We start from the raw sequence: 26,129 nt of genomic DNA, 5'->3' as shown, positions 1-26,129 counted from the left end.
AAATAAAACATCTGCAGGTACATTACAAATAAGAATTGTACTAGTAATAACGTCTCGTGCGTCCTCCGCTTCTTGTTGAGTCATAGCATAGACTTTTCCCTGTTGCCTCGGTCTTCCAACAACTCCCTTTTTCCTTGCACCACTGGTGCCCTCTGTTGGAACCACTGAAACTCTCGCTTGCTCAACTATCTAGGACCCAACTCCCTGATCTCTCTGAACTGTCATGTTCAACCGCGGACAATCTTTCTTGAAATGTCCTGGCTGTTCGCACTGGTAACATACACCGGCACCTACCAAACACTGAACCTGATGGTTCCTGCCACAACTCGTGCACGGTGTTCGCCTGACGGTACTAGCAATGGACTCCTGACCTGGTTGCGATCTTACTGTTGATCTAATGGGTTGACTAGGTGTTCTCTAACTCTATCTCTGAAAAACACTACCATAACTCACGTTTCTCGATGCTTGGCCTCCAGAGCGATTCTTAAAATCTTGACGGCTTGAAATATTTATCCCAGGCGTGAACCTCCGCTGCTCACGGCCTCTAAATCCACTAGCTGTTGAAGTCCCACGACTAAGCTCCACTGTCGATTTCTCTTCTGTTATACTCTGCTCCACACAAAGGGCAGTCTCCACTAACTGAGAGAAATTCGTCCACTTAGCAATGGCTGTAACTGGGGTACGTATTTCAAAACGCAACCCTTTTTCAAACCTTCGGCACCTGTCACTCTCAGAAGCTACAATAACGTCAGCATACCGTGAAAGCTCGGTATACTTCCTCTCATACTCAGCCACTGAAAGTGATCCTTGTTTCAACCCCAAAAATTCATCCCTCTTGGCTTCGCAGTATGTGCTGGGATAATACTTATCTTCGAATATGCCTCTAAAAGTCTGACAGTCTAAAGCACGTGCATCATTGCACCTTGCTAATATAGATTTCCACCATCCTTCAGCCTCTTTTTGCAACAAAAATGTGGCCAATCTAACCTTTCGCTCCTCAGGACAATTCATCACATCAAAACACTTTTCAAGCATATTCAACCAGTTCTCTGCATCAGCTGGATCTGTGGAACCCTCAAACACTGTAGCCCCTAACTTCTTCAGCCGTTCAATTCCATATGCCTTTTCTGGATCACTAGGCTCTACTCTATCTGGCCTTCCTATTTCCTGTGTAGTTCTCGCAAACTGCTCGTTTCCTGCCCCACCTCGAACTCTTAGGGTACTAGATTCCCCTACAGATGGACCTTGGGTAGGACCTTGCATCCCGTCCTGATTCTGCCGGCGTCGTCTACCAGTACGTGGTGGCATGACTCCTATAATATGTCAACACATTAGACATACTATAAATACTTAACTCAAATGCATGATACTAAATGTCTACTCACATATTAATAATAATTGGACTCACTTCTACCCTTACCTAGACAATACTCCACTAGTTCCCTTTAAGCTAACTTGACTTTCAATTATTTACTTTCCAGTTTCTTATGAGAGCTAACCGCTCTACCTTAATTCCCATGGAGCAAACTGCTCTGATACCAAGTTGTCGCACCCCCTCCCGGACTACCTGCTACCTTAGACCGAAAGATGGCGTGAAGCCGACGAACAATGCTTTTCTGTACCTGTATCTGTCGACTCTGCTTAAAACTTTCATGTGATGAACTTGCCAATCTAGTATATAAACTATTGTACATGCCACAAAACACAGCGGATCCTAGGCTAGTCAAACACAGCTAGTCAAACACATACATGAAGTGTACCTCAAAATTTACCAATTTCACGAGTAAACCTAAAGACACCTTAATCAAAATATAACCAACAAAATTTACACAACTACAGCTCCTAAAGCTTATACAAACTGTGGAGTATCTATAACATACAAGGGTGTATATACATCACAACCCAACAGACTCTATGCCCAACTCAAAACACGTACTGGCAATCGATAATGAAGCTTCTGCAGACTAAGGCAGTCTATCAGGCACCGGGAACTCGATCTCTACCTGGAAAATGGGTAAAACATTTTGGAAAGGGTGAGCTATGAAGCTCAGTGAGTGACTCGGTTTAAAACTATGAATTTAAAGATAAGAGCACGTGAAAACTTTACACATATAAATCTGTTTATACAAGTCGTAAATGTAAATGTGTAGTAGTAAGAATAGCTTCCTTAAATACTCAGCATGTTCATCATTGAAATCTAGCAAGGCATATCAAGTATATCGAAGCATTTTAACTAACATGACGAATCTACGTTGTGTAGGGTACACCTAGTACAACAACGTTTACAAGCACTACGATGTAGTGGGGCCTGCCCAGCACTCCCATCATCTTTGTCGTAGTGGGACCCGTCCAGCACTCACGACAACATCGTTGTTACGGAGTACACTCAACGTCAACAACGGAATCTAACCAGTGTGCACACGGTAATCTCTAGCCTCAGGCTCAAGATCTCAGTCATGTAGTTAATGAAAATTTCATAAATCATCTTTAAATATTAAAACATGTCTGCTTATAAATTTTACACAAAGCTCGAACTTTACTCAGCTCTTCCGTGGAAAATTGTAGTTCTTAAAACAAAACTTCATACTAATTCATGCTTTGCTTAAAATATTGTGGTTTAAATACTTTCCAAACATTTAATATCTACGTGCTAGCATAAATTTCCTTAAGAAATCTAGTCTCCAAATGTATACTTGAAAATAGTCATGAAATTGAAATACCTTTCATGGCTTCGTAAATAAACATTTATCGCATTCAATCATAATAACAATTATGGAAAATATTTCAAAGTTGGTTTTGTCACTCACAATCTTGGGCTAGATCCTTGGTCTATAAGCTCAGTTTAATTCTTCTCGGCCTGCCAACAACCCAACCGAGTATTAAAACTCTAAACATTCTGGTTTCCTAAAGATATACATAACATGTCGCACCAAAGATGACGCTCACGAAAACAAAGCTTAAGAAATAAAATCCTATTTCAACAATTCTCTAAAATTTCCAGATTTCTAACATAAACTTCAAAGGACTATAACTTTCTCAATACTTAACCAAAATGAGTGTTATTTATATCAAAATCTTCATTTTGAGATCCTCTAAAACTTACCTGAAGACATATAAATCTGATTCCCCGTGCATAAACACATATAACCCTCAAAACAGAACCACTTCCAGAATCGCGCGCACGCGACCTCTTTAACTTGTCCCTACTATTTAACTGATTGTTAGTCGTTTTTGGTTTACAATTTCTTCATGAAAGTTGTAGTAAATTGAATAAGCTTTCCAACCATACCAAATAGAGATTCTAACTTCGCCGATACACTCTGAAATACAAGAAAAACCAGAGACCTCCTGATTTCGATTGAAAACCAACTGCCCTGTTTTCTTCATCAAAAAGCACCAAATGAATATCCGAATTTGCTCCCACATTCTGCATAAAGTTTGTTTAAAAATGAGTTAAATTTCAGTAAATGTAAATCTCACCTCTTAATTCCTTTTGAAGAGTTCAAACCGAATTAAAAACCAGTGATGTGCAGAATGAACTTAAATTCAGCCATGGATACACTTTGCTTGAGTTCTCCACCTCTTCTTCAACCTAAAAATTCTAGTAAAATTTCTCTTCTTCTTCCAAACTCTCTCTTAGAAGTTCTCTACAAATTGAAGAAGGAAAAAGAAAAAAAATGGAACTTGGATGTCTTCAAAAATCTTGGCGGTGAAAGGAAGAGAAGAAGAAGAAGAAAAGAAAAAATGAAATACTCGAGAGAGTAAGTAGGAGTTCATCCTCTTCTACAGCCAATCTTGTAAGTGAGAGCTTAGAGAGAGAATAGAGAAAGAGTCCACCATTTCTTTCCCCTAACTTGTAGCATCCTTCACTCTTTTTACTTTCCATTTTTGTATTTCGTTGTTGCCAAATACTCGAGAGAGTAAGTAGGAAGGACATAGCTAACACACGCAAGACGGAGTTTGGAGACAAGCCCCCACCTTGGCGATTAAACCTCCATCATTTGTATCTCGAAAGGAGAACAAGTGTGGTGGCTTGGCATTGAGAAGTTGTCACCCTTAAAAGAGATGCAATATGAATTTATAAGTGACAACTTCTAGATAGATGTCAATTAACTAGGCTTTATCATTTACATCCTGAGAGGCAAGCAACTATGACGTTTAAGGCACTGAGAGGTGCTCGCCTAATTAGTTGGAAGATAGTTAATTGGTTTCCATTGCATTAAGGATTGCTGTCGAGCTTAACCGCCTAGTAGTGCAGATATATCCCTTCATCTTTCCTTAAATACAAGTTAGTCATCCCTATCTCTCCATTATTGGTATCAACTTTTACAGAATCTCTAGTGTAAACATTAAGATAGGTAGACATACATTTACTTTATACTATATAGTTTAGGCTTTATACTGCTTAGATGAAGAAGTGAGCTTTATAACTAAGATTTGATATCAATTCCCTATGTTTGATCCTGGCTTACCTAGGAAACCTATCGTTTCGCTTACACTTTGGGCAAGCGATAGGAAAACTTGTACTCAACGAAGATGCAATTCAAAGCAGCACTTAAACCTAAGCCCAACACTAAAGTAAAAGAATCAACCAAGTCCATCAAGGTGAATAGGGGAAGTAGTTCATAGTGAGTAGGTGAGGGATATGTGACAACACATCCCACGGTCTCTTTCATTAGGTTACACTTTGAGATTCCTATAATACGCTTGCTTGTCTGCCCTGGAGCAACCTTTCCTTCAGAGGGTTGTATTATAGGAATCGAAGCACAACAAACTCCAAAATATAGATAGACTTTCTTAGATCGATTTTCATATTGACTTTCTACTTTTAGGAGCATATTGATTTCGATCCCAAAGATCTGAAAATGACAGGTTACACTTACAAGAATTACTAAGTTGTTAATTAGTACATTCTCGACGAAATTAACGATAACTAAGTGCTATAAGGAATAAAAAGTTATTGTAGAGTTAGCATGTAGTAAAAATTGTCTTGGTTCAAAGAAGGAGTAATTGACTATCGTACAATGGAGGTTATTTTAAAAACTATGAAATATCGTTGCAAAATACAAATAATGAAGGGTACATTATCAGTAATTGCTAAAATAGATTGGTTTCTATATGATTATCGTTTTATACCTAAAAAGGATTATGTTTATCTTTTTAGCATGAATAACTCAATAGTTTAACTTTTGGCTTTTGGGAAACTAAATGACAACTATTATACGACATGGAAATCAAACACAAGCATAATACTAGTCTTAACTTTTAGCTCATGTCTAGATTCTTGTCAGCATGACTAATGTTTTAGCAAAGAAACATGAATCCTTAACCACGACTAAATTGATTATGGATTCATTAAGGGAGATGCTCGGGTAGTCGTCATACTCCTTAAGACATGAAGCAATTAAACACATTTACACAAAGCTAATGAAGGAAGAGATCTCTATTAGAGAACATGTGCTGGACATGATGATACACTTCAACATCGTTAAAATAATTAAATGGTGGACCCATTGATGAGGCTAGTCAGGTTAGCTTTATATTACAATCTCTTTTGAAGAGTATTGTAGCGTTTTAGACAAATGCATCTTTAGACAAGATAGAGTTCAATATGACTATCCTTCTAAATGAGCTTCAATGGTTCCAAACTCTCACTTGAGTAAGGGAAAAGAAGTGGAAGCAAATGTTGCAACCACTAAAAAAACGTTTATAAGAGGATCGTCTTTTAAAGCTAAAGCTAGACCATCAAAACCAAACACTTAATTGAAGAAGGGTAAGAGGAAGACTCCCAAGACGAGAAAGGAGAAGAAAGCTGCAGTAAAAGGTAAATGTTACCACTGTGGCCTAAACATGCACTAGAAAAGGAACTGTACAAAATACCTTGCTAAGGAAAAAACGGAGAAGGAAGCACAAGGTAAATATGATTTACTAGTTGTTGAAACATGTTTAGTGGAATATGAAAGTTCAACCTAAATACTAGATTTAATAGCCACTATCCATATTTGCTTCTCATTTCAGGAGAATAGTTCTTGGAAAAGGCTTTCAGAAGGTGAGATCACTCTAATGGTTTGAGCAAAAGAGGTGGTCTTAGCAGAAGTAGTAGTGGTCTTAAAGTTGTATTTTGGAGAAAGATATATCATACTTAAGAAGGCTTTGTATGTACCTCAAATGAAAAGAAATTTAATATCTATCTCTTGTATTTTGAAATAAATGTATAAAGTATCTTTTGAAATTAATAAAGTGATCATTTTCAGTAACGGTATTCAAATTTGTTCTGTAATACTTGAAAACAACTTATATAAGTGAAGATCAACTAGCACAAACTCTGTATTTAATACTTAAATGTTTAAAATAGTTGTAACTCAGAATAGAAGATGAAAAGTTTCTTCTAATGCTTATTTATGGCACTTAAGACTTGTTCACATAATTTTCAATGGGATTCGAAGATTGGTTAAGAGTGGACTTCTAAATCAGTTAGAAGATCACTCTTTACCTCCATGTTGTTGGAATTTATGTCTTAAAACTCGTAGTTTGTTGTTCAAAATTATATCATATTCAATAAAATGGTTATTAAGACTTATTAGTGAAAATAGAATACTATAATTTTCAATCCAATAAACTAAGGTCCCAAGGCTATCTAGTGTAGACTTGAACTTTATGTAGAGACATAAATGTGGATTAAGTTCGAATATATAGCCCAAAAGGTCTATAGTGTATGAATAAGGTTGGGCGCCTTATTTCGGGAACACTATGGATACGACTCGCTCTGTAGTTAGTACAAACGATGTGATCCTGAATCGTTCATGTAGAGACATGGGAGTGAGGGCATCCTATGTAAAGAGTTTACATAAGACTAGAACCATGAAATAGTCACTTTTAAGTTATAACACTGTTGACTATATAGACTGACTATTTCGATTATGATGATCTAGGTAACTTAATCTTAATTCTGAGCCAACATGAACTTCTGTTCAAATGGTATTATCCTTAGATCTGCATAGATGAGGATAGCTCAACGACACTGGCCCAATAAGCCTCTGGGGTATGACCGGGTGGATGACTAGGGACATAGGATACAAGACGAAAATCACTCCTACCCATTTTAGGGGTAGTTGATGGGTAGTTCCCTTAAGGACTAACTTCAAGTCTTCAACAATGGATCCCACCCTCTCATTGGCCCGAGTGGAACTCGGTTTATAGGTTGGACCTTAAATCAATTGTTCAATAGTGGATCGGTGAGACTTAAGGAAAAGATGTAGTCTCGGGGGTAAAACTGTATTTTTGACCCAACCGAGGTTACGAACAACTTGTGAAGAATTAACTTACTGATCATGGTTATATCAGATAGATAGAAATATATCTATAGTGTGGGAGTGCAACTGTGAAAATATAATGGAATGATCGGTTAGTTAACGAATGTTGATTAACTCGATCTAAAAGGATTTAGCCAGTTAATCTCGGATTGTAAAGCCGATATTTTCTTGGTTTAATTTCTTTAAATGTGGAAAAAGAAAAGAAAAGAAAATGGAAATTAAGTGTAAATATATATATATATATATTTATATTAAATGGTTTTATTGATTAAATTAAAGAGAAGAAAGAAAAGAAAGGATAAAACAAAAAAAAAAGAGAAGAAAATTTCATTTTTTCTTTTCTTCTTCTTCTCTTCCCTTCACTGCCGAACATTTTGAAGAAAAATTCTCATCCAACATCCATTTTTTTCCTTCTTCAATTTACAGAGAACATTTAAGAGAGAGTTTGAAAGAAAGAAGAAGAGAAATTTTACTAGAATTTTGAGGTTGAAGAAGAGAAGGAGAACTCAAGCAAAGTGTATCCATGGCTGAATCTTGGTTCATTCTGCACATCACTAGTTTTTAATTTGGTTTGAACTCTTCAAAAGGAATTAAGAGGTGAAGTTTACATTTACTGAAATTTAACTCATTTTCAAACAAATTTTATGAAGAAAGTTGGAGCAAATTCGGATATTCATTGGGTGCTTTTTGATGAAGAAAATAGGGAAGTTGGTTTTCACCCAAAATCAGGAGGTCTTTGGTTTTTCCTTTATTTTAGAGTGTACCGATGGAGTTAGGATCTCTATTTGATATGGTTGGAAATCTTATTCAATTTACTACAACTTTCATGCAGAAATCGTAAACCAAAAACGACTAAAAATCAGTTAAATTGTAGGGACAAGTTAAAGAGGTCGTGTGCGCATGATTCTTGAAGTTGTTTTGTTTCGAGGGTTATCTGAGTTTATTCACAGAGAATCAGATGTACATATCTTTAAGTAAGTTTTAAAGGATCTCAAAATGAAGATTTTGATATAAAGAACACTCATTTTGGTTAAGTATTGAGGAAGTTATAGTCATTTGAAGTTTATGTTAGAAATTTTGAAATTTCAGAGAGTTGTTGAAATAGGATTTTATTTCTTAAGTTTTATTTTCATGAGCGTCATCTTTAGTGCGACATGTTATGTATTTCTTTAGAAAACCAGAATTTTTTGAGTTCTAATACTCGGTTGAGTTGTTGGTAGGCTAAGAAGAATTAAACCGAGCTTATAGACCAAGGATCTAGCCCAGGACGGTGATTGAGAAAACCAACTTTGAAATATTTCCATAACTGTTATTATTATTGAATGCGATAAATGTTTATTTACGAAGCCATGAAAGGTATTTGAATTTCATGACTATTTTCAAGTATACATTTGGAGACTAGATTTCTTAAAGAAATTTATGCTAGCACGTAGATATTAAATGTAAAACAACTATAGTTTTCCACGAAAGAGATGAGTAAAGTTCGAGCTTTGTGTAAAATTTATAAGCAGGCATGTTTTAATATTTTTAGATGATTTATGAAATTTTCATTAACTACATGACTGAGATCTTGAGCCTGAGGCTAGAGATTACCGTGTGCACACTGGTTAGATTCCCTTGTTGACGTTGAGTGTACTCCGTAACAACGATGTTGTCGTGAGTGCTGAGCGGGCCTCACTACGACAAAGACAATGGGAGTGCTAGGCGGGCCCCATTACATCGTAGAGCTTGTAAACATTGTTGTACTGGGTGTACCCTACACAACGTAGATTTTTCATGTTAGTTAAAATGCTTCGATATACTTGATATGCCTTGCTAGATTTCAATGAGGAACATGCTGAGTATTTGAGGAAGCTATTCTTACTACTACACGTTTACATTTACGACTTGTATAAACAGATTTATATGTGTAAAGTTTTCACGTGCTCTTATCTTTAAATGCATAGTTTTAAACTGAGTCACTCACTGAGCTTCATAGCTCACCCTTTTCAAAACGTTTTACCCATTTTCCAGGTAGAGATCGAGTTCCCGGTACCTGATAGACTGCCTTAGTCTATTGAAGCTCTGTCATCGATTGCCAGTATGTGTTTTGAGTTGGGCATAGAGTATGTTGTGTTATGATGTATATCATCCTTGTATGTTATAGATACTCCACAGTTTGTATAAGCTTTAGGAGCTGCAGTTGTGTAAATTTTTGTTGGTTATATTTTGATTAAGGTGTCTTTAGGTTTACTCGTGAAATCAGTAAATTTCGAGGTACACTTCATGTGTGTGTTTGACTACCCTAGGATCCGCTGTGTTTTGTTGCATGTATAATAGTTTATATACTAGATTGGCAAGTTCATCACATGAAAGTTTTAAACAGAGTCGACAGATACAGGTACAGAAAAGTATTGTTCGTCGACTTTACGCCATCTTTCAGTCTAAGGTAGCAGGTAGTCCGAAAGGGGGTGTGACACGGATCGTTGGAGTCCGTGATCAATAGGTCTATTAGGTTTCCTTACTAGCTCATATGGAATTAACTTATAACAATATGTTGGAACAATTCGAATTGTTCGAATTAGGTAAAGAGAGAAACTAATGAATATATGTGATATAGCCACCAATTATAGAGCTTTATGTTTAAATATGATTTAAATATTAAAAATATGAATATGGATTCATATTCGGAAGCTCGAAATTGATGGAAATGGTCAAAGTTGTGAAAAATCAAAAGGTTGACTTTTGAGTTTGAAAAGTCAAACATTGACTGACATTATATTCAAATGTGATTTGAATTTTTTTGAAAAAAGAATGTGGATTCTTGCTCGGGAGGTCAAAATTATTTAAGATCGATAAAATGGTAAAAGGTCAAAATGTTGACTTTTGACTTTGACTTAATTTGTCAAATGACCATATTGCCCTTGGACTAAAGTTAGTGGGAAAATTCAATATTTTGTTGGATAATCCCACTAACACTTAGTGGAACAAGTGTTTACATAAGATGTAAACATATTGCCCATTAAGTTTAAGTGGAGAATGAGGTGCTGTTTTTTTATGAAATATTTTAATGCATTTTGCATGTAAATTTTATATAAAATTTGTTTTGAGACTTTTGATAATTTTGAGAAATTATTTAAATTTTCTCTCCTCTCTCACTTAACCAAGTTGTTGGTTTCATCCTCCATTTTCCATCTCACTCATGTTTTTCTTCACTTAATGTGTCACACGACTCGGTTCTAAGTCTGAAGAATAGCAGGCTAACACTAATGGTGGTCCTAGTTTGTGTTTGTGAGGAGATATCAAGGATTGAGATGCTTCAAAGGTATGTATTTCTCTTAATCCTAATTTATTTTAACTACAGATTATTATGCATGTTAACTTCTAAATTAGTTTAGATGCATCTAGAGTAATTTTTGATTCGTACTTCCTCTGTACATGTCTCGTTTTTTCATCACATGTGAATCTTATCTTGAAGAAAAAATGACCAAAAGATCTTTTACTGGAAAAGGTCTTAAAGCCAAAGTACCTTTAGAGCTCGTACACTCCAGCCTCTATAGACCAATGAATGTCAAAGCTCGAGGAGGGTTTGAATGTTTCATCAATTTCATTGATGATTATTCAAGAATTGGTCATGTTTACCTAATGCATCACAAGTCTAATAAACTTGAAAAGTTCAAAGAATATAAGGCTTAAGTTGAAAATTAATTAGGTAAAACAATAAAGATACTTCGATCAGATTGAGGTGGAGAGTATATGGACTTACAATTCTAAGACTATTTGATAGGACATGGAATCCAGTCACAAACCTATGCACCTAGTATGCCTTAACAGAACAATGTGCCGAAAAGAAGAAATCGAACCTTGTTGGGCATGATTCATTCTATGATGAGCTTTGTTTAGTTGCCAGATTCCTTTTGGGGATATGTTGTAGTGACAATTACTATCTATATTTTGAATAACGTTCCCTCCAAAAGTGTTTCAAAGTCACCTTATGAGCAATGGAAACGGTGTAAAGGAAGTTTACATCACTTTGGGATTTGAGGATGCCCAACACATGATTTGGTGCAAAATCCTAATAAATTGGAACGCTGTTCAAAATTATGCCTATTCACAAGTTATCAAAAGGAAACAAGAGATGGTCTATTTTACGATCCTCAAGAAAATAAAGTATTTGTATCGATAAATGCCACATTCTTAGAGGAAGACCACAACATGGATCATCAACCTTTCAGTAAACTAGTATTAAATGAGATTTCCAAAGACCCTTAAGATAAACCTAGTTCATCTACTAAAGTAGTTGATAAAACTAGAAAATCTGCTCAATCACATGCTTCTCAAGAGTTGAGAGTGCCTCGACTAGTGGGAGGTTTGTTCATCAATCTACTAGCTACTTGAATTTAACTGAAACTGGAGTCATCATACCCGATGATGGCGTAGAGCATCCATTAACCTATAAACAAACAATAAATGATGTAGACCGTGATTAATGGATCAAAGCCGTCAACCTCGAAATGGAGTCTATGTACTTCAATTTTATCTAGAATCTTGTAGATCAACAAAGTGATGTAAAATCAATTGGTTGAAATGGATCTACAAGAGAAAATGAGATCAAGTAGGTAAAGTACGGACTTTTAAAGTTCGACTTATGCAAAGGGTTATACCCAAACAGAGGAAATAGACTATAAAGAAACTCTCTCCTGTTGCCATACTTAAGTCGATCAGAATAAATCCATTGCCACTTTTTATGACTATGAGATTTGGTAGATGGATGTCAAGACAAGATTTGGCAGATACGTATAAGGGTTATGCGATGGAAAGTCTTTATGCGAAGGGGTTACGTGGCAAACAATTGGGCAATTTGAGCTACCTCACCTAGAGGCAATGACGTGACTCTTATGTTAGAAAGTAGATGACTGCTATTACCTTGTCACCCAATGCAAAGTAAGGATAAGGAATGGAAAGAAACACATGACACTCTAAGATTGGACCACTTCTCAGTATCAACAAAGGCAATATTCCAACATGGGAAAATTCATCGGAGAAACCTATAAATAGAGAAATTGCGGCCATTTTGAAGTTGCTTATACCTGAGATTCCTTAAGAAAGAACTAAGGAAACATCTAAGACTTTCAGTGACTTAAAACGAGCTTGATCTCGATGAGGATTGCAAGTAAGTGCAAGGAAACTCTTGGTCGAGAAGGCTAGGCGAAAGAGCTAGTTGATTGTAAACTGTGAGTGGTTCTCATTCTTATAAAAGTGTTTCTAATAACTTATAAAAATACAAGTTATTGTACTTTTAGGTAGAATAGTGTGACCAAAATGCATAAGAAATGTGTTAAAACGCGTAGCTTATGTTGTAAATTCATAAATATTTGTAAATACACTTTACATAAGCTTTCATGCCTATTTCACCCTATATTTAATGTCTAAACACAGAGTAACTCGCGACAAGATTAGGCGAGAAGACTATATAAGTAGGCGAGAAGAGGTTCGTTAGAAGATAAAAGTGACAGATGGAGTTGATGTGACTACATAAAAGTAGCTTTTAGCACTGACATGCTCAGAAGATTAGATTTTCCGCCTAAATCTGCATATATAAAGAACTCCATCACCATCAAGAATAGTGTTCGTGCGTATAAGGGCCCGACCCTAACGAGTGGTGGAAAGGAGTAGCCTACCATCTGTAAAGTCTTTCTTCCTCTTTTCCGGTCAATCTATGAGTGAAATCTTGAGGCTGAGTGAAGAAGATCTTGCATTCCTATTCTTTTCATTTTTGTATTTCTTTACATTGTATTTATTTATATTGCACAGTGGCCGCATGCCTATATTCTTTAATACAATGTACATTTATATCTCTTCAATCCTTTCATCTCCTTATTGTTCACCCATTTTTGTGTTAGTTGTAGTTTAAGTCTAATGATAAGTTATTGATAAGAAAGTTAGCATATATTTCTTATCACGTTAGTTGAACTATTTTCATCACTTGACTAGTGTATATCGCCAACTACCTGAGAAGGCAAGTAGTAAGGATATAGCTAACGCGTGTAAGGAGGAGTTTGGAAAAAAATTCCACCTTAGCAAGATAACTTCCATCATTTATATTCCAAAAGGAGAATAAGTGTGGGTATTAGGCGCTGAGAGGTTGCCACCCTTAAACATGAAGCTCTACAAGTCTTATAAGTAAAACACTCTAGATATCACTTGCTTAACGCAATTTGGTCATTAGGATTCCGAAAGGTGACAATGTGTAGCATTTAACAACTCCGAGAGGAGTGCGTTTTAATCAAAAGCACGTTAATTAAGTTATATCGCATTAAGGGTCGTTTATTGCTTAATTGCTTGGTAATGCATAGTTTTCCTTCACCTCTTCTTTTATGCAAGTTAGTTCACTATTCCATCTCGCATCCATCTTAACCCCCTTTACAGACTCTCCAGTGTAGATAAGTAGATATAGTTTAAACTTACACTCATTACACTGTGTAGCTATTCTTTTATATTGTCTAAAAGCGTAGTGAACCTTAGAACTATGTTTTGTTATCAATTCCTGTGTTCGACTTTAGATGACCTAGATAAACCTATTGTTTCACTTACACTTGGCTAAGAAATAAGAGAGCTTGCACACGATAAGGGCTCAGATATATGTAATGAAGAGATTGATACGGAGCATTTTGCATGCAATGATCTTGTATCAATGACACATTATGAAGAGTGAAATATAGAGTTTACACCCAACTAAGTCCGGAACAAACACAGTTCAACAAACAAGATTTTGGTGCTATTACCAAGGAAATTGATTTTTCAAATACTAGGGTAGGGTTTGACTTTGATTTTAGGAAAAACACTTAACATTCATGAATCACGCATTCAACCGAAGAACACGTGAAGAGGTTTAAGGTACTAGAGTAATCTGTGATTGCTTGAATCGACCCTAAGGTTAAGTGTATCTTTCGAACAATGAGCGATTTAGCAAACATAAAAGTCAAAATAAATTAAATTCATGCATACTACTGAAATCCTCAATGCCTGAGATCAAATGCTTAATCTGTTGAAATTTAAGAACCCAAAGGAAGGCACCAAAGAAAGTGTACGCAATTAGATTAGTAAGATTTGTGTCTTTACTAACTATGCGATAACCAAGAAAGATCATTTGAACATTCCGATGATTGATTGGAAGCAGAGGCTTATTGCGATGAGCAATCACAACGCAAAAAGCCATATAGCAAATGATCAAAGGAAGTTTATGAGAGGGTAATGTGACAAGGAAACCTATGAGGAGCAACACACGATGAGACACAACTCTTTCTCGCTAAAAGACCTTGAGATTTTCATCTTTTTACTTGACATTTGCATCTTAAACATTTTTGTATTCTTTCATGTGCATTTATACTTGTGATTATTCTTTATACTTGGAAATTATATTGTATTTTTTATTTTTTAGTTTTACTTTTCTATTATTTTCAAGTTAGAGAGGAGTCATCTCGTGGAACCATTAGGCTACTAAGATTTTGGTTTTTGCGTGATGAAACCATCCCGCAAGGAGGCTCGTGTCAAAATGCATTAGCTTTACAATCTTCTCACGAGATGGTTGAGCTTAGGATTTCATTTGAAATAAATAGGGTTTCTAGGGAATTTCAACCATCTCATCGCTTTTAAAATTCAAAATTTAAAAGTAATGATTACACGGTCATTAAGAAACGAACCGTCCGTGTCAGGCAGTCACTTCGCATTTATTGATGCGTGACAATCGGTAACCTAAGCCCTAATTACGGTTAATAACACCTATTTAAACCCACCAAAAACCCTAATTTCAAAATTTTTAGCCCAATGCTTTCTTTACTCAAGCTTCAAGCAAGTTCTTCACTGAGTTGCAAGCATCCTTCTTTTTCGACCATCATCGTTTTACGTTGTATTTTTCCTTCTCTTCTCCCATTTCAAACCTTAAGATCATATTTCTTTTATCTCTTACTAATCATGTCTGGAGAACAATCCCTTACCGAAGCCCTAAAAAGATACCAAGCCTATGTTGAAAAAGCAAGCCCGTCCAATGCAGCAGCTGAGCATTCTCTATTCGAGGGCCCTGTGTTGGAACAAGGAAAAGGAGAAACAGAACTTAAAACAATTGTGATCAATAGAGTGAAAGTTTGACTACCAGAGGATAAATTAGGAGAACTACTCGTCATCGTCTTCGGGGAGACTTCAAGAAAAGAAGAAGAGTGAAAAGAGCAAGATGAGCGAGAGAGATTTGAAAAAGTCAGAAAAGAGAGGGCTGAGAAAGAACAGAAGGAAAAATAAGAGAGGGAAAAAAAGAAAGAGAGGAAAAAGCTGAGAGAGAAAGTGTAGAAAAGGAGAAGGAAGAAAAGAAGAAGGAAGAGGATGAGAAGAAGAAGAAAGAAGCTGAGAAAAAGACGAAAGAAGAAGAAAATAAAAAGAGAGAAGAAGAGGCGAGAAAGGAAGGCGAGGTGATGAGACAGACACAAAACGCAATATAAAGCACCTCCTCGCGTATTACTAAAATCGAGTTTGAGAGGTTGGCAAAAAAGACCCAGGAGAAGACTAAGAAGGTAAAGTCTGGGCTTTTAAAAATAAAAATAAAAATAAAAATAAAAGCACAAGGCATTAAGGCCTTGGTGGAATAAAATAAAGAATCAAAGAAAAGGGGCAAGAAGAACTCCTAAACGAGGTGGAGAAGGTGGCCCAGTTTGTGAAAAATGACAAGGGCAAGGAAAAGTCACATAAAGAGCATTGCGAGAAGTTTGAGAAGGAGATAGAAAATCTAAGTCCTTTGGAGGAGGAAGCACCAAGATGAAAGAAAAAGAGAAAGGTCACAATGAAAAGAAGACCTTCAAGGTGCAATTTGAAAAGAGGCGAGTTGAGAAGACGAAAAGAAAGCCTCAAAATAATGAAGGGGAAGAGGGCGAGGAAAATGACTCAGAAGGACCACTCTCCTATGCCGAAGTTAGTAAAGATTCATGATAAAGAAGGGGCTCTATCCATATCAAGGAGCCATGTCAGGGTTCCTTGCAGCACCCATTCAAGCGTTCAGATGGAAACAATTTTTTCAAGGGTGACCGCAATAAGACTTCACATAGTGAAGATGTTCTACAAATGATACATCAATGAAGAAGAACGCTACGCCATGGTCAAAAGGTAGAAAGTTTATTTTGGGTCAAACACATTCAATGAACTCTTTCGCTTAGAAGTGAATGAGATGGAACATGCCATTTTTAAAGACACAAAAGAGTGAGATTTAGAAGACGCGCTGAAGAGAGTAGCATGATCTAAAACAATATGGGACATAAAGCAACTGGGAAGTATCAGCTCTTCCCACATAACCTCAATATAGAAGCAAGATTTGGTTGGTTTCTGTAAAGAAGAAATGATGTCTACTCGCCATGACAACACCATCTCCATGGAGCGAATTATGTTGGTTTATTGCATAATGAAGCATCTTCCAGTGAACATAGATGAGATAATAAGCAAGCACATAATATCCTAGTTCAATCATCCATGTGGATCAAGACCCTTCTCGTACTTAATTGAAAGATTAAGCTTGAAGGCATGCCCGACGTTAAAGCAACTTTCTTAAATGGAGGTGAAGGATGAGGTTCGGACTGCAGCAACCGTTCACTGCATAGTTGTCATCCATAAGAACAAGACAAAGTTGAAACGCCTCAAAATCAAACAAGATGGTAAATCTGAGGTTGAAAAAGTTGATGAGGAAGTTGATGAAGAGAAAGAGGAAGAAGAAGTCCCACTAAAACGAAAATGGCAAGGCGAAGAGGAGACCTCTAGATCAAAGAGAGCAAAATCCTCAAGGCCAAGGAATCTATGAAAACCTTGCCACTTGCGTCCATCAAAAGTTTGAAGAAAAAGAAGCTCACAGAATCCTTCTTACCCCATAAATCCAAATCCTCCAAGGCCACCAGTTCTCAAACTCTCTCCTCTTTGGACAAGAGTTGAATGAAAACCTTGTCCTGGTTGTATAGGACAAAGAAGGAACCTTAATCCCATGACAAAAGAAAATTCATCTGCTTCTTGTCGCCAACCAAACCAACTAAAATAAACCCTTGAGCCCAGAAGACTCAAATCAGGAAGTTTTCCTGGATTCTATTGTAGACCCCTCGACGTTTAGTGATGATGCGTTCAACGAGAAGCAAGAAGATGGGGTGGGAAGTCCAATTTTATCCATTACAAGAAAAGAAATTGTAGAGGATGACGTTAATGGCAAGACACACCTCCCTTCTTCACCAAAGTCAGCTTAAGAAGCCTCAACACAAGTAGAACAAAGGAAGGAAGCAATGAGAGGGAGAGAAGACGAAGTTGATGAGGATTATCTCTTCAAGTTCATGGAAAATTTCATATGCAAGCCTTTGGAGAATGGAATTGAAGATATAATCTACTGCTAAAGCAACCTACAAGAGATACATTTGTGAAGTCAATGAAAATTAAGCAATTTAAAGTTGAAGATGGACAACGCAAATGTAAACAATGAGACAAAATTACATCAATTTAAAGAGAAAATGATGGAACTCAAAACGTAGAATCAGGAGTTCCAAAAGTAACTTCTTGCAATGAGGGAGCAAAGTTAGGCAATGAGGGAGCAAACTGAAACGCTGTTTGGTTTGATAGAGCAACTGTCTGAGAGGTGCGATACACAATTCAATGCATTGTTACAATATTAACACCTTTTGTTTTGTAGTAACATTCCAGTGCCTTAGGTTTTGCAGAACATAGCTAGACCCTTGACGTGTTTTTGATTCGACGATTGGAGCTAGGAGGAATCAACAGTCTCCACCACCACCAGAAGAACCACAACAACCACCTCCACCACCAGAACCTTAAAATGGGATGTTCTGTATTTTTGTTATCTTTTCTTTTTGTAAATTTTTAATTTTGACTTATATAAATTATATTTTTTTTATATTTATGACATTTCCAATACAAGTACATACACTGACACAATTATTATGCATTTAGTTTTTCCTATCGCAAGCTTAGTTTATCGCCTGTTTAGTAGTTCAAGATTTCCTTGCATCTCAATTATAAGTTCAGTGAAATAAACCATGCGAAATAAAGCTTCATTTGTTATTTAGGCGTTTAACTTGTTAAGGAAACTTACTTATGAAACAATTTTAAAGTTTACTAGGCGAGCAAGCTTTACTTCAAACCTCTTTTTAAAGATTTTTCTGCGAATAATCTTAACATTCATTTTTTGCAATGAGGACATCGCTAACTTCTAAATTTAGAGGTGTGAGACGTCTGAGCTAAAGCTTTTGAAACTTTTTGAATATCCTTTCAAGGCGTTTTAAAATAAAGCATTTTAACAAAAGTTAAAGCAAAAAAGCGAAAAAGTGTAAAAGTTTTAAAGTTTTAAAGTTTTTGTCATTCTTTCATTCAATTAAAAATAACAACTCCTATGTTGCCTCCTCTTGCCAAAAATAAGAAGCAAAGCTTCAAAAGTAAAAAAAAAGTAAAGAGTTGAGTAATAAGAGGCGATAAGAGTTATAGTTGAGGAGAGGAATAGACTTATAGAGTGCCTATGACTTCCCACTTAATGCCAAATTGCAAGTATATAAGTGAATAAAAAGAATTCTTTCACCAAGCAAAAGGATTGAAAACTTTTTGAAACTTTTAGACATTTCTAAAAGTTAGAAAATAATTTTTTTTGTGGGGAATGAACAAGGGTATTTTGAGTATTAAGCTTACTGTGTTTTGAACCTAGAAGTGTTTTCATAGCAAGAAGTATGCAAAGAGAGTAAACTCTAAATAGCGAATAAAACTTAATCGCATTTTGAGAAGTTTAGAAATGCAAGGAGGAAGGTGAGTCTTTTAGGAAGAATTGTGCTTGAGAACATGCATAATATGGAGATATGCTTGAGGACATGCATTATTCTAAATTTGGGGGTGTAATAACTTGTAAAAATACAAGTTATTGTAGCCTTTTAGTTAGAATAATGTGACCAAAATGCATAAGAAATGTGTCAAAACTCATAGCTTATGTTGTAAATTCATAAATATTTGGAAATACACTTTACATAAGCTTTTATTTATGTTTAACCCTGTTTTTAGTGTCTAAACACAGAATTATGAATAAAAGAAGAAGCTAGCGAATTGTAGAGGAACTCGCATGAAGATTAGGCGAGAAGGCTATATTAGTAGGCGAGAAGAGGTTCACTAGAAGACTAAAGTGGCAGATAGAGTTGATGTGGCTCAACATAAAAGCAGCTTTCAGCCCTGACATGCTAAGAAGATTAGATTTCTTGTCTCATTCTGCCTATATTTTAGACTCCATCACCATCAAGAAAAGTGTTCGTGCCTACAAGGGCCCGACCCTAAAGAGTTATGGGAAGGAGTAGGCTTTCCACTGTCTGTAAAGTCTTTCTTCCTCTTTTTCGGCCAGTTTATGATTGAGAGCTTGAGGTTGAGTGAAGAAGATCTCATTCCCATCTTCCTCCTAACTTATAATAGCATTCCTATTCTTTCCATTTTTGTATTTCTTTACATTATATTTTTTTATACTGTACAGTGGTCGAAGGCCTATATTCTTTAATACAATGTACATTTATACCTCTTCAATCCATTCATCTTCTTATTGTCCACCCATTTTTATGTTGTTTGTAGTTTAAGTCTTATGATAAGTTATTGATAAGAAAGTTAGCATATATTTCTTATCGTGTTAGCTGAGCTAATTTCATCACTTGGCCAGTGTATATCGCCAACTACCCAAAAGGGTAAGTAGCAAGAATATAACTAATGCGTGCAAGAAGGAATTTGGAAACAAACTCCACCTTAGTGAGATAACTTCCATAATTTGTTTTTCGAAAGGAGAAAAAGTGTAGGTATTAGGCAACGAGAGGTTGCCACCCTTAAATGTGAAGCTCTATAAGTCTTATAAGTGAAATATTCTAAATATCACTTGCTTAATTAATGCATTTTGGTCATTTGGATTCCAAAAAGTGACCACGTGTGGCGTTTAAAGACTCTGAGAGGAGCGCGTCTTAATGGTAAGCACGTTAATTAAGTTATATCGCATTAAGGATTGTTTATTGTATAATCACCTAGTAATGCATAGATTTCCTTCACCCTTTCTTTTATGAAAATTAGTTCACTATTCATCTCGCATCCATCTTATCCCCATTTACAAACACTCCAGTGTAGATAAGTAGATATAGTTTAAACCTACACTAATTACATTGTATATTCTTTTATACTGCCTAAAAGCATAGCGAACTTTAGAACTATGTTTTGATATCAATTCCCTATGTTCAACTCTGGATAACCCAGATAAACCTATTGTGACCCGGATAAACCTATTGTTTTACTTAGGCTTGGGTAAGCAATAGGGAAGCTTGCACAAAAGAAAGAGTGTAAGGGGAATTAAGATGCATGCGAGATGGAGTTGTGGACTAACTTGCCTAAAAGAAAGAGTGATGGAAAGTCTGTGCATTACCATATGATTAAGCAATAAAATATCCCTTATGCGATATAACTTTGTTAACGAGCATATGATTAAGGCGAGTACCTCTCGGTGTCTTTAAACGCCACAGTTGCTCACCTCTCGGGATCAAATGATCAAGCTGCATTAAGCAAGCTATATCTATAGCACTTTACTTACAAGACTTATAAAGCTTTTCGTTTAAGGGTGACAACCACTTGGCGCCTAATACCCACACTTTTTTCCCGTTAGCCATATCATTGCTACTTACCCTCTTGAGTAGTTGGTGATGTACACTGTCCAGGTGATGAAAATAGCTCTGCTAATACGATAAGAAATATAAGCTAACCTTCTTATCAAATACTTATCATAGATCTTAAACTACAAATAACACATAGATGGATGAACAGTAAAGAGATGAAAGATTGAAACTGATATAAATATGCAATGTATTAAAGAATATAAGCCTTCGGTCATTGTACAATATGGACAAATGTTGAAAAACGAACTAGCGCTTGATGCAGCAAAATTAAGATAATGTTTTTCTATAACCCTTAGAACATCAACAGATTGTGCATAAACAATTAAATCATGAATAGACATACCTTTGCACCGATGTTAGTAACTCTACAAGTTTGAATTACCACTATACTGATAAGGATGATCCTCCGAAATTATTCACCAAAATGATGTGAAATCACTAGTGTTCTGTGACAGTATCCATACATGAATTGAAAATTTGGCTCCTTGAATTTGGGTCTACTAGAACCTCATAAAGTGAGAATTTCAACTATCTTTGCTTGTATGTAAAATAAGACCCCTAAGGTCTTATTTATAGGCTTCCTACGGTTTCCTAATAAGCTTAGGATTTCTAATAAGTTTCAAATTCTCCAATTGGGCTTATTAATTAGCCAGCCTAAAGAAAAATTCGACCCAGTTCTTTCATGTGCGACCCATTAGGACAATTTAATATGGCAATGGGCCCCTAACTCGTTTTATGGCTCATAAGTCATAATTGGTCTCTAGCAAGACATTATGGCTACTCATATTAAATTAAGTCGATGATCCAACATAACCTAATATAATTATTGATCTAATCCTTTTATCATGCGATTATCTATAATTGAATATAAGGCATGTACAAAGGCACCTTATCTAATTTAATTGCTTTATCGACCAATAAGCATATTGAAATAATAAATGATATTAACACCCTTATTAATTCATTTATAGCAAAACCATGCATTTCTATAGTGACGCTTAATCGAGGGACCCAGAGATATCTCTCCATAACGTGAGGGATAAATTCCATCTTGATTAATCATTGTCAACTACATAATTCATAATGTATTCGAGTACAACCTTTATAATTATCTGGTTAAAGATAACATTTGATGGCATAAAAATAGATTAATTCGTATGTTTGACACTACGATAATCTCAGGTCTAAGGATCAAAAGAATCGATTATTTGAGATTATTTATGACACATGTCTATGTAATAATCTAAAAAAGGGTCGGTCTAATTCATATTCACTAATAAGAAAATATGATTACAATTTATGTCTATGCATATATAATCATCCTATGATTATCAATTATGACTTATATCAATCTTAATTTATTATTGTTCCTACAATAATAATCGATTAGGGATATTTATAATATAATAAGATATTCATGGATATTATTCCACAATAACATGCAATTGAATAATAATGGAAATAATAACTTTATTAAATAATTAAAAAATAAATCAATTATCCATAAAGTTATTATAGAGCACAATAAAAAAAAACCAACAAAAAATACATAACAAAGAGATATACAAAAATGGAAAGAATAGAAATGACATTACAAGTTGGGGTAAATGAGGATAAGATCTTCTTCACTCAAACCTCAAGCTTTACTCGTTGACTGATTGGAGAAGATGAAGAAAAACTTTATATAAAATGGAAAGGCTACTCCTTCCCACCTTTCTCTAGGGTCAAGCCCCTTCAAGCACAGACCGTGGATCCATTCAGACCTCCTCTCTGGCCTATACGAGCCTATTTTCTTGTTGGTGATAGACATCTTTATGTAGATTTAGGCGAGAAATCTAAACTTCTAAACATGTTCGTGCCGAAAGCTGCTTTTGTGTTAAGTCACATCAACTCCAACTACCAAAACGCGAGTTCCTCTACGATTCGCTAGCTTATTCTTTTATTCATAATCTTGCATTAAGACATTAAAAACAGGGTGAAATAAGCATAAGTGCTTATGTAAAGTGTATTTCCCTACGCGTTTTGGCACATTTCTATTGTTTTTTTGTTTCATTATTCTATCTAAAAGGCTATAATAACTTGTATTTCTACAAGTTATCAGAAGACATGTTATGCGTAGTGCAATTGATGGAACTTGCTAAATGCGTTGAGATTACTGTATAGTTGCAACTTGGTAAAAGAGTGGTAAACGCTTGAGCTGAGGAAAGGTTACAAAGATGTAATTAAACATATAGAATGATTCTGCGAGATGATTATGTCATATGCTATATACAAGCTATGCAATATGAATTATGATGAAAGATTTTAACAAGGGAATAGTTTTCAAAGTGCTTTATGAAAATAGTTGATGATATTGAGATATTGTGAATCGCCTAACAAATAAGATTTAGTTTGATTTAAACTCAAAGTTTTATTTATGATACTGTATATTATTCATACCCTATGATTTATTGAAACGGATTTGGAGCTTTAAGACTAATGTGAATGATTTATGATGATTAATAAAAGATCCCACTCACTAGACGTTTTCGTCAAACCTTTCAAATATTTTGTTTATTCCCCCCACCTCTCCGAGATAGCAAAGGACATCCAGTGTTGGATTTGCAACCTTGATCGCCTACCATGCCTCCTTAATCACATCATTTTGGTAATGGCCACTGTCAACTCACATAACATATAGTAGCTACGCGAGAGAATTACAAGTATGGTTTTGGTCATGATTTGTAGTTTTGTGATGACTGTTGAAAACGTACTAAATGTACTTATATTCAAAGTATCAATGAAATTTCCACATTTCATCTGTTCACATTCTGCGTTATATTTCCTTGTGATTATCTTTTAATTAAGCTTACTAGGTGTCTGACAGGTTACTTCGTGGAGAATCTCTTGTAGAATGTCTAGGTAGTCGCATCCTCATTTCATCGCATAGAGTGGATTAGAGCAGGCGTGACAAGTTGTACTAGACCTAATATATGCTACTTAGTAGGGATCGTCAGTAGGTATTAGTCCAATCCTAGACATGATCACTAGACAACGTTAATAATATCCTAAAATATCTTACAAGAACAAAAGATTACATGTTTGTGTATGGTGCTAAGGATCTGATCTTTACTAGATACACTGATTCTAATTTCTAAACTGATAAAGATGCTAAAAAGTCCTACATCGGGATCAGTATTTACTTTAAATGGAGGAGCAGTAGTGTGAAGAAGCATAAATTAGAAAACTTGTATAGTTGACTCCAATGAAAGTTGAATATGTAACTGCTTGCGATGCATGAAAGGAAGCCATATGGCTGAGGAAATTCTTGACAGACTTGAAAGTTGTTTAAAATATGCATTTACCAATCACTTTATATTATGAATAGAGTGGTGCAGTTGCAAATTCAAGAGAATGTAGAAGCCATAAAAAGGGAAAGTATATCGAACATAAGTACCATCTTATATACAGTGAAATTGTATATCTTGGTGACGTTGTGTTGACTCAAATATCTTCTGAGAAAAACATTGTTGATCCTTTTACAAAAGCCCTCATGACTAAAGTGTTTGAGGGTCACCTACAGAGTTTAATTAGGTCTATGATATTTGTAAACTAGGACAAGTGAGAGGCTTATTGGATATATGCCCTAATTTATTGTATTCATATGTATTTTTCTCACTTAAATTCAACGTTGTTTTATCCCACTAGGAGTTTTAGTCTAAGTGTGTGTTTGTTAGAATTTATGTCCTAAGACTCGTAGTTTATAACTGAAAATCATAATCTATTCATTAAAGTTGATATTGATAAATTATTAGTGAAATTGAATACTTGAATCTTGAATCCAATAAACTATGGTCCCAAGGCTATCTTAACTAAACATGAACTTTATGTAGAGACATAAATATGATCAAGTTCGAGTATCTAACCTAAATGGTCTATAGTATATAAATAAGGTTGGGCGCCTTATTCTAGAGACACTATGGATGCAACTGATAACTTGTAGGAATACAAGTTATTATGGCCTTTTAGGTAAACACTGAAGTCAAAACGCGAGATAAATGATCAAAACATGTAGCTTTTAATACAAAATTGTAATATCAAGAGAATGCACCTTACATAAGTCATCACGCCTGATTAATTGTGCTTTCAAGTAATTTTTCATGTAGGTTTGGCGAAAAAGAAGAAATGAAGCGAGGATCACACATGTTAACTCAGTAAGAAGAAGAAAACCGACGATTCACGAGTCACAAGGTGAGATGCCAGTACAACTTTCTGTGAGATGATTCGCTAGAAGACAAGGATGGTAGTTACGAATGATGTGACAAGAAACAACTACTTTCTATACTAACATTTGTAGGCAAGGACAATTGCCAGTGTAGGCAAGGATGAATATGCAGCTTGAACATTTAATTTTCCACAAAAAGTGTGCTTATAAAAGAAGTCCAACTCCACCTTGAAGAAAGATATAGAGGAGGCCCTCGCTTAAGGAGGTTGGTGAAAGATGAATTTTAGAGTCCTTCACCATTTATAACATTGCTCTTTCTCCATCATCTTCCTCAGCCAATATATGAGTGAGAGCTTAAAGAGAGAAAAGCTTCTTCCAACATTTCCCCTAACTTTTACAAGAGTCAAAGAATGCAAAAGCATTCTGCAGCTCGGCATATTTTCTTTCTTTCCATTTTTTTACTTTCCACTTTGTTGACATGTTTTATGTAGTTTAAGTGTATGTTATGTACTTGGTAAGAATTCTTTGTTTATTAGTCTCATCGTGTTTAACTGAGCATGACTCCATCACTTGGCTAGCGTTCGTTGTCAACTACGCGAGATAATAAGTAGCAAGGACATAGGTAAACATGCATAGAAGGCAATGAGGAAACACGCTCCATTCTGGCGTTTTGACTCTAATCATTTGTGTCCCGAAAGGAAAACAAGTGTGGTGTTTAGGTGTCAAGATGTTGCTCACCTTAAATAGAGAGTCAATATGATATCTATAAGTAAAGAAGCCTAGATGTATATCGCTTGATTTATCTTTACCATTTGTACTTCTCGCGAGTAATGCGCTAAATGCCTAGTAAGCGTAACAACTCTTTTCTCTTGTCTCTTAGCGAAGCTCTTCCACTTGAGCCTTGAGACTTTCCCTTCTTTTAGAGCGGAAACA

At 35.6% G+C, this 26,129-nt stretch overlaps 1 long non-coding RNA gene across 1 annotated transcript in view; it reads right to left on the bottom strand.

The window, feature by feature from the left end:
- Window positions 1-1,655: 1,655 nt before the first annotated feature.
- Window positions 1,656-26,129, bottom strand: part of LOC127150283 (uncharacterized) — a 43,938-nt gene continuing 19,464 nt past the window's right edge. Inside the window, exon 6 of the long non-coding RNA XR_007822517.1 lies at window positions 1,656-1,760. This is a non-coding gene — a long non-coding RNA (uncharacterized LOC127150283). The remainder of the gene's footprint in view (window positions 1,761-26,129) is intronic.

The sequence above is a fragment of the Cucumis melo genome, chromosome 7, assembly GCF_025177605.1.
Source record: "Cucumis melo cultivar AY chromosome 7, USDA_Cmelo_AY_1.0, whole genome shotgun sequence".
Classification (NCBI taxonomy): Eukaryota; Viridiplantae; Streptophyta; class Magnoliopsida; order Cucurbitales; family Cucurbitaceae; genus Cucumis; species Cucumis melo.
This window is presented reverse-complemented; position numbering and strand designations above follow the sequence as displayed.